Here is an 11,018-nt window from a genome sequence, read left to right on the forward strand (position 1 = left end):
CCCCTCCGGTAAAATGAAAACTCTCCGCCTATGGTCGGCTATAATTAAGATTTCGCTAGCTTACAATTAAATGGACACTAATGAGAAATTCACGTGCACTGACGGATTACACCACTAAAATAATCAGTAAAGCCACAAACAGAGGCTTGGCAATCAAGAAACAAGAATATGATTTCGATGTTGCCGCTTTCAATTCCTGTACCAGATCCTATGGGGTCATTGGATTTTGGCACCGTCTGGTGGTTTCTAATTAATTGTGTGTCAATAAAGAATTCTATCATGTTAGAAAGTGCGTAAGCATTCAACCTGTCCACTTTTGGGAAATTTTTCTGCGTGTACAAAATCAGCCGGAATTAATACACAAATCAAAATACAGGGAAAAAAGGTTATTATACATGTATTAGTGAAAACGATGCCGTGCGGACGTCAACGGCCCCGCGGTTCTGTCGTGAAACTTGAAAAGCCCGAGCTACATTTTTCCCTGTAGGGGTTTGCCTCATTCCGTTCAATATATTAAGAGTTGTAAATGAACACTCGGCTACTTTGAACTGATAATGCCTAAATTTATTAGGGCACGTGCCGCGATCCAACACCACGTCATAAAAACATGCGTACTCAAATTGAACTAAGAAATTTATTGGCATTCCACGTCCCAGGATACGCCGTACAGTTTTACAGAAAAAAAAAAAAAAAAGCAGCCGGTGTGTTAACTGCCGTGCGGTTAGGGGACTGCCGCACAACTGGTGTCTACCCGCTTGTATTCCACGAATTTGACGCGCACTGAGCACTGGCAAGCTTCAGTTTCGTATAGTTGCGCTGGTACACCGTGAATAATTCGAGCAGCATAATTTTCCGCTATAGGTGACAAATTGCACATTGAGATTCATCGTGCTAGTATAATGTCTGTTTCAAGTATTGTCCCGAATGAAGACGTGAGATTACACCCGGTGATCCGCTCTAGGCTTCAGTCACGTCACACTTAAAAAAAAAATTCTAAACATAAGCTGAGCAGTCAGAAAAACTCGCACGCTTGCAAATTACATGGCTATCTTTAATGAGTTGTCTAACATATTGCTTGAACAAAATGTTGTACGGGAGCACGTGAACTAGTTTTCACGGAGAATGGAACCTTCTCCGATTAGGAGAAAAGTGAGGAAGAAGAAGAAAAATGCAGAAAGGTCTACACGACCAAATTTAATTAAAAACTCGTTTACGTGCAGAGCTCTTTTTTTTTTTCAGTCATGTCACTGATAATGGAAAAGAGTCAGATCACCCCTGAAATCGCCCATCATAAACACAGCTTCTTAGTCGTGTCATATAGGACGTAACACAACATGAAGGACATCATAGGAAACAGCGCCCGAACAAAGATTTTTTTTTATGTCCTTGTTCTGTTTTACCGTGCACACAACGACCCGTCTGTTGAAAACACAGTATAGTAGTAAGTCCTTAAGTTAAGAATAAATAAGACTGACCTGGTTACCTAAGGGCGAGTGTGGATATAGAAGCGCACACGCGAGCATGCGCAACTTTAGTAAGTGTGCCCTGGTGACGTTATATGTGTATTTCATTTTCTGTAATTCAACCCGCATTTGTATACTTCGTTCTGTACCGTTGGGTGTTCTGTTTGTATGCGTCTCCTGACTGTATTCTGCTTTGTACTAAATGGCCTAATTTTGCTTCTTTCTTTCTTTCTTTCTTTCTTTCTTTCTTTCTTTCTTTCTTTCTTTCTTTCTTTCTTTCTTTCTTTCTTTCTTTCTTTCTTTCTTTCTTTCTTTCTTTCTTTCTTTCTTTCTTTCTTTCTTTCTTTCGTTGTGTGCGTGTGTGTGAAGTGGCATAAGTACACAACCATATGCCACTTAAGCTTTGATAGAATAAAACAGCCATTCTCTAAACTACACGCACTGTCTTTGTAAAGAATCTTGAAGCCTCTCATCAGAATCTTGTCAAGCATCGTTGCTTGAACCCATCTGAGATTGAGGCTGTCAATCACCCGCGTGTTCCACTCATTTTCTGGCCGCCGCCTGAGGAAGAGGCGCTCCGGCAGGGCTAGTCTCCCGGCCCCCGCCTCCCTTGACCCCAGCAAGGACAGAAATAACGTTTTTTCTCTCTCTCTCTCGTAGCACAAGTTGACTGCAATCCAATGCTTATAAGTAATGCCACATTGTAGCGACGCTGACACACGCTGTATATTGCTTCCTGCCCGTATTTATGCGTGTGTGTTAGTTTACTGGTGATGTTATATGCGCATTTACTTCCCTTTTTTGTGTGTGTGTTTCAATGCGTTCGTATCTTTCGTCCTCAGCCACAAAGTTTTTCTTGTTGATGTGTTCTGACTATTCTGCCATTGTAAATAACGTGGTTTGATTTTGTTTTCTTTGTGTGTGTGTTATAAGTACATCATCTCTTTGTATGTTTCCTAGACATTTTAATTCGCACATTTCCTTTCCATTTTGGACATGTTGCAATAACATTGACGCTTGCGCTTGTCTCCTTGTTAAGTATTACTGTTCACGTTTGTTCCGGTTAATTTACTGGAGCGATATGTCGTTATCACCCAAAAGTAGGGTTTTTTTAGTAATCGTATTAAAGGGCTGGTTGCCGTAGCGATCTTTGTATATATATATATATATATTATATATATATATATATATATATATATATATATATATATATATATATATATATATATATATATATATATGCGCGCACAGAAGACGCTCGCCCGAATTTTGTGCTCTCAGCGCGTGCGTGCAACGGTTACAAATGAAAGCACGCAAAATTTCCACAACGTCGCACTTTCACACGAAGTTTAGATACCCACAGACTATATGGATATCATTCGCAAGAAGTCATTTCATATTCTGCCGGCATTCGGGTGACCACCATTCCTGTAGCGACCGGCTTAGTATAACGGGACAATCGCCGCGAGCATGGTCGGTTGCGGACGGCGCTTACGCCAGAGGAGCAATTGTGAATACATACCCAGGTGTTTAGATTGTCTAATGTTTTCCATTTTAAATACGGAACAAGGAAAATTAGGAGGAAAAGATATTATTCTGTGACCAATATATGTGGCATATATATATTAGTGTAAAAATGATTTTAAAAAGAAATTATGACGGAACTCCCCACTCTGCATATGAGATGTTGGTGCGAGCATGCGACGATCATGGTCCGGTATTTGCAGTCCCACCTAGACCTTTATGCCGGTCCCACAGTCGCCGGGCCGGTGTTTCGACCTCCGGCGGCGGTGCGTGAATGGCGCGAGGTTCATCGGATCGGCGGCGGCATGGCGTGGAAAGGGGGGGGGGGTGTTAGATCCAACGGATTGGCGGGGAGAGAAATTTGACCCTCGAATTTAGAAAAAAAAAACTGTGTCACCGAAAGGGCGAAGCTGTGAATGCGATAGCAACATGTTTTTATTTGATCTCGCGTAACTATATATACTAAACGCTGGTGTATTGGAATACGGCCGCTTCCGGGGGAGCAGCGGTTTTCGTGCAGTTTGTCGCATCAGTGGTCACGCATGCTGGCGCATGACAGCACGAAGCTGTGAGATCACACCGCGTAGAAGGGTATATGTCTGCCGAGATAGCGGGCGCGCCAGCGCTCGCGACCGCGCCCTTATAGTCAAAGTTCACAGCTGCTGCTCGAGCCACGCAAACCGCCTCCCCCGGTGTTCCTTCATGCTCCTTCAACCAGCGAAAGACGGACGTGGCGTTTCCTTTCTGGTTGAGGAGCAATCGACGGCAGCCCTCGCACGAGGGCTGATGCATGCGTCGCATGCGTCCTCCGTGCGACGGAGTGGCCAGCTTGTTTCATCTCTAATTCAGCCGCGTTTAGGCCTCGCCAGCGCTCACCAGCATTTATTCGCGGGTACAACATACGACACGCGGAGCGGTGTTATCGATTTGGACTTGATACGGAACATCACGGCGACAGTGTAAACCTGTCGAGAGTGTCCATATAATTGCTATGAAGGAAAGAAGTGTTAATTTCAAGGGCTCGTTTTCTTTGTTATACAAAATATTATTGAGAACTAACAGACAATAATGCCAAGGAAAGTATAGGGGATGTTTTTAGTAATAAATGTAAGATAATTGTGAAGAAAGAAAAGTGGACGAAAAGATGGCTTGCCGCGGGCAGGGACCGAACCTGCGACCTTCGAATAACGCGTCCGATGCTCTACCAACTGAGCTACCGCGGCGGCCATCCCCCCGTCCACTTTATAGGGTACATGTGTGCATTTAAACGTGGGAGCGTCAGTCAGTGCCGCCAGTAGCCATGACGGCGAGTGTGGAACACTCTTTTTCTGCCTTTCTGGCGTAACGTAGCACGTGATCTTTTTACGAGCTGGCAGCTGACTAATAATCCCTCGCATACCACCTGAAGGCATCAAGTCTGCCAGAACGAGACCCTCATATAATTGCTATGGCAGTCAAAATTTAAATATACAAAAACCGTGGATACGGGTTCGCCTTTTTCCTGGAGAGCTGCATTGTCTCCGCTGTAAAGCGTTCGTCCGTTGGAAGAAGCAAATAATCTGGCGCGTTTTAGGGGCGAGGCACCTTATAGGTCTAGGCTTGTCCGGTGTGTGGTGTTTTCCGTGTTCACGGCACAGCACCGCGTAAAATCCCGTAAAAAAGGTTTAACAATCGACTAATATCAATCATAATGGCGAAAGAAAAATATAAAACACCTATAAGCACAAACCCTTTATACTAGTTGGCGATTTCAACGCAGACATTATGGATCTTAGGACCGAGCTTTGTCATCGACTCTTTATGTCACTTTATGCCACTCAATTTACATTACATGGGGCAACGCTCGGGTAACATATGTGAGACACAAAAACAAAGGTTGACTAATACACTAATATCAATCATAATTGTACAGAACAATATAAAACTCCTACAAGCAGAAACCCTTTATACTAGTCGGCGATTACAACGTAGACATTATGGACCTTAGGACCTAGCTTCGCCCATCTCGTAATCATTCACTGAATTTGTGGAGATGCGTTCTATACCACACATTATCTTTCTGCCAGAAAATAAAAAGGTCAAAACACCATAAAAACACCGACATTAAGCGCCCATCAATCAAGCATATGACAGCACAGTGCACGCTGGAGTGAAAATACATGAGAGCACGCTGCGGTGCAAATGCGTATATGTAAGCGCATTCCGGACCACACATTCTCTTTCTGCCATGGATGAAAACGAACGTAAGGCGCGGCATGCGGCGGCTCAACGGGAACGCCGGCGACAAGCTATATATACTACTCCGGAGGCGAGGGCACGGGAAGCGGCGGCAAAACGGCAAAAACGACAAACGGGAGATTCACGGTTACCGAACGATCCGCAGTGCTTCGCCCGCTCATCATCATTCACTTCGTCGATATGCGTGGATTTTTTTTTTTCATTGGTTTCGTTCTCGCCTTCACTACCCTTTTTACTAGCGATATCCCCTCGCCACTTATTTCTTCGTAATGCACGCGCACAATGTCAGCCCTAAGCGTTTAGCCTATCAGGATTTCGCGCTTGTCGACTACACCCTGTTATCTATGCCTATGCAGTCGAAATCGCACAAAATGAAACGAAATCAGTTGATCGCGCACGATGGTCAGGCGAGAAAAGGAAAAGCAGGGTAGGAGACAATTCCAAACTGATATTGCTCGTATATGGACCACTAGAGAGTATGTAATCATAATAAATCACCGTTCTGGCGTCACGAAGTGCGCCAAAAAGACGAGAAACGCCAAGAGAGAATAACGGGCTCGTTTTTTTGTATTTGCAGAGGCTGTTTTGAGGCCCTTTAAAAATGCAGGGCGTGCAAACATGGGCCCAAGAGAGCATACAAAACACCACAAACGCCCCTAACAACTGCAAAACCATACAGCTGCGGAAAAGAAGGTAGACACAAATACTTACCTGCGCATTCCCAGGCAAGAGGCGATACCTATCAATCAGGTGCACGTGGGTCTACGTGAGAAATAACTGTTCACTCTCTTGACTTCTCTTTTGTGTCCGTGTTTGGACATCCTGTCACTTTAACATGAATACCTACCAACTAGCTCAGCTGTCTGTTATTCTAAGTTTATCATTGCCATTACTTATATATTTATTTATCGATTTACTCGAGTATAAATGAAAGGAATAAAGTGTACTAACGCAACAATATACAGGGTGTCCCCACGCAACACGATTTAAAGAAAGAGGAACGGCGTTACGCGAATCAAACCTACAGCATATTGTTCCTAGTACACTAGAGTAGCCACTGCTATTTTTTTCGTTATTGAGGTTTAATTAATTAGTCATAATTATATTTCTAACTCGAGAAGTACTCGCCTAATTGTCAAAATTTCAATGAGGCATATGTAGGCATGTTCAAATGGCATCTAACTGCGCTACTTTCAACAACGTGCTAATTGCGCGCTCATTTTTCCCAGCTGATAAAGAAAGCCCGCTAACTATGAAAAATAACACGTGACTACGCTCCCACCCGCAAAGGAAACCAGCGCCCTCAAATAAGCTTACTGCAAACAACCGCTTTGCCTGTTGCCTGTTGCGAAAGACAGCGTTCCGCATTTTGGCAAGGGTACAGGTCGGGCGCCAGCGATATGCGTGCAATTTCGCTGGGATTCAATCCGTTCGATAGTACGCCGCAATCATCCATATCTCACGGCCGACAGTTCTCATTGATAACGCGGCAGGTGTTCTGATTACGGCCTGACTCTGTAAAGCCAAGCGGTGCGTTGCCAGGGAGTGGCAGATAGGGCGTTGCGTTTTTTTTTCTTTCTTCATTTTTTCCTTGATACTGTCTGCCTCATAGGGAGCCTGTTTGAGGGCGCTGGTTCCCAACGCGCGCAACACTCTAGTCACGTGTCACTTTTCATATTTCGTGGGCTTTCTTGATCAAGCGGAAAAAATGAGCGCGCAATTAGCACGTTGTTGAAAGTAGCGCAGTTAGATGCCATTTGAACATGCCTACATACGCCTCATTGACATTTTGACTATTAGGCGAGTACTTGTCGAGTTAGAAATATAATTATGACTAATTAATTAAACCTCATTAACGAAAAAAATAGCAGTGGCTACTCTAGTCTACTAGGAACAATATGCTGTAGGTTTGATTCGCGTAACGCCGTTCCTCTTTTTTTAAATCGTGCTGCGTGATAGCTGGGACACAATGTATATATTACTTATCTACTTTATTTATCTATGCACAGTATAGTAGGTCCAAGATTGCACGAATATGTTATCCACCGAGTTGGGTCGTCGACCTCTAAGGCTGGAGGAAGCCGCAGCGTTGAGGTCAGACAATACTCGTGACACTTCTGGAGGAAAGATACGGCAATTAACTTCCGGGAAGCTATTCTCGATATGTCGATCTAAAGGGGATGTCGAAAATCCTCTCGGCAGAGAGCATACAGTTACTCGAAAAACGACGAGCCGTGACGTCACCGCGCTCTTAACCACGTCGACGCACCAAACCAAACCCGCCAGCACATTCCCAGCGTAAGAAAAAGTGGACGAAATGTACAGCAACAGGAACTTGTCAAGTCTGAACTTGCATATATTAATGTGTCCCAGATGTTTGAGAACGATGCAGGGAGTGCGTACCGACCTTCAGAGGTGCGTTAGACGGGCCGCCGCAATGAACCTATAGTTTGGTGCCGAGCGCGATCAGAGTTCGGTCACGGCCGCAGAGATATGTGCGCCCAAAAGCGGATCTCTGGTGGCTGCATTCGTTGCGTTGAAGCGCATTCAGTCTCTCTCATTTGTGTCGAGAGCTGGGAAGGCTAGCTTTTGACGTAAAATGACGTTGCGGAAGAAGGACCGGAAACAAAGGTGCGCTGCTCTCTGAACTCCAGCCAATATGCGGCGGTCGAAATGGACAGTCCATGGAAGGACATGGACGCATCGAGAAGAGCTTCCTCGGTGAAGTGATGTATTTTATGTCCCGATTCCCCGTTCGGGTTACATGAAAAGACTAACGGCGGCGCGCCGCAATTATTGCGCAGCGGGGGCGTGATCACTCTCGTAACTTCGGCGGCGGCGCGAGCGGCGTGAGCAAAAACAGGCGGCGGCGCGGCGCGTCGGCGCACAGGTATATAGTCCCACCAGAAGATGGATGGATGGATGGATGCTATGAGCGTCCCCTTTATAATGGGGCGGTGACATGTCTGCCACCAGGCTCGAAGAAAAAAAAAACTTCCTTGTTTACATTGATTAAATCTGTGTTATTATACCAAAAAAATATAAATTCACGGTCCATCTCTCTGCCTCTTAAGGCAGAATGACCTTATTTCCCCCATTATTTATTTTTGTACTTTATCTCTACTTTTCTGCCACCAATACTCTAACCGTCTCTTACTTATTTCTATCGCGGACGTGTTCAGCTTTCCATTGTTGTCCCTAAAACTCAAGGCTTCATGTAGACTCGTGCCAACACGTATACCTGGGTGAATATCGCCACATTCAATCAGTACATGTTCCATGGTTTCCTGAGTTCCCCCGCAACATGTACATTGTTCTTCATTACCGAATCTCGCTTTATAGCTACGCGTGCTAGGGCAGCCCGACCTTGCTTCAAACAGTAAAGCGCTTCCCCTTGAATTATCATAAAACCTTTCCCTCCTTATTTCGTTTTTTAGATGCGAAGTATCTTATCTTAAGCGGAGTTCAATCCGGTGGTGGTGGTGTGCGGCGTGACCACCCTTACTGCGCATGCGCATACCCTCTCCACCCCCTCACCATTCCTCCTGTCCTCTTCCCCTCTCCACTTCTCCTCTCCCCTCCCCCTTTCCACTCTTTCTCTGAAACGCGGGCTAGACATGCCGAAATTCTCTCATGCGCAACGCCGCGATGAGCACCAGCGCATGTGCGTCCCCTCCCCCCCTCTATCTCCTCTCCTACGCTGCCCCCCTCTCGCACGCCTGTCGACCGCGTTCCCCGCTCGCCCTGTGAGAATTAACGGCCAGGCTAGAAGGAACACAAGACGCGCGTAGCGTTCCTCTTCGCGTTCCACGACGCGAGGTCGGTAGCATGCCCAACGAACGCCAACGGAACGCGATCGTGCAAGTGCTCCGGCTTCGCATCGCCTCATTGTCCCCTTTAGCGGGAAATGGTGTTTATTCCCTTTCGGTAGTTACTCAGAGCCGGCTTCTTTTCCATCGCTGTCATCCAATAAGTCCTATCCGCCCCTCTGACCTTCCGCTTAATGCTCCTTGTTGCCATATCGCCCGCACTGCTAGCCGTATATTTACTGGTGAGCCTCCTAGTTCTTTTTCTCCACTGCGTGTCAACGCTTTTTCTATACAAATACCTGAAAACCTTCTCTGCCCATCTACTCTTCTTCATTTTCCTCAGCCTCTCTTCGAATCTCATTTTGCTCTGAGCTTCCCTCACTTCAAAGCCTGTCCATCCCATATCACCCTTTACAGCCTCATTTGTCGTCTTCCCGTGAGCGCCCAACGCGAGGCGGCCCACCGTCCTTTGATTTACATCCATTCCTGATTGTACCTCTGACTTCATGCACACCACTGAGTTCCCAAATGTAAGCCCCGGGACCATCACACCCTTCCACAGCCCTCGAAGTACCTCGTACCTATTGTATCCCCATAAAGCTCTGTGCTTCATAATTGCAGCATTCCTCTTTCCCTTTGCTACCGATGCTTTCTCTTGTACCTCCATATATCTATCCCCCTCATTTACCTATACTCCGAGGTACTTGTACTCGCTTACCCTCGGTATTTTTCCAACTGAATGCTCGCCGCCTAGCGGGCGCGCCTTGAAACAACAGATCCAGGGTTTTAAGTATGAACCGAAACAAGCACTCACATTGCGTCGCGCTGAGACGCATAGTTCTTAAATTGTTGCCACGCCGCCACGCACAAGCCCGGAAAAAGAAAAAAAGCGATGTCCATTGGCTTTTGTTGTCTGCCAAAATTCGCTTCTCATCACGGAGGAAAGGCAGCAACGCGTCGTTTCATCGTTTACCGAAAGAAGCAAACGACGCGCGAAATAACGGACAAAGACATGCATTAGAAACAGGGTTGCCACTGACTTTCGAGTAAATGTCGCCAAACGACAAGCAGAAAGTCGCCAAAAGTCGCCATTTTTTTACGAATTTCGCCAAAAACGTCGCCATTCTAGATATGTGCGGCATATCCTAGTAATAAGAATTTCCACTGATGTATAGCCCCGTAGAATACAGTGCCATTCAAAGCCCTTAAAGTATATTGACATTTCTCAATGCCAGGCGCATCGCCCCTTCACCATGGGAGTGCTTGGTGCACCTGGTTCTCCGACTAGCCGCAAGATGTGCGAGGAGGCACAAGTATGAAAGGATAAAACGCTCATGATATCCTTCCATCCCTGTCCGCTCGTTTCAAAGGTAAAGGTGTGGTAAACCTTAGGCGAAAGCCGCGAAGGCGTTGTTTGTAGACAGCTTTACATCCCCTCATATGAAAAAAATGATTAACAGGTTTATTGAAATTAGTAAGACAGAATTCTTACAGGTATCGTTCATTAGTGAGTCTTATGCCTTTCAATGTGAACTATATGATACCGGACGCCACTGTCCCTTTCATATGTAATCACTTATATCTACCCGTGTCAATCCAGTGCGTTAAAATTGAACAGGTAGACATTGTAAAATGTTATATAGCAATTGTTTTCATTGCAAACGTCCACCGAGAACAGTAGAAAATGCCTGAACAAATAATTTTTTATTGCACGAACACCCGCGTATCCGCCCATCTTCGCTATACGAGCTCGATTAGGGGATACTGCAGCGGTGAATAGGTCGCCAAGCTATTCAGAATAGTTGGAGCTTTGGCGGAACAAATGGCCAGAACACACGACCAACCCGCCATCTAGCCCCTTCAGAAGTGAAACTTTAGCAAAGCTCTGAAGCATCTAGATGAATCTAGAGGAATTGAGTTAGAAGCATCTAGATGAATTGAGGAGATACACACGAGTTACAGGACGGACATACAGAACGGCGCG

Source organism: Rhipicephalus sanguineus, chromosome 1, assembly GCF_013339695.2.
Source record: "Rhipicephalus sanguineus isolate Rsan-2018 chromosome 1, BIME_Rsan_1.4, whole genome shotgun sequence".
NCBI classification, from domain to species: domain Eukaryota; kingdom Metazoa; phylum Arthropoda; class Arachnida; order Ixodida; family Ixodidae; genus Rhipicephalus; species Rhipicephalus sanguineus.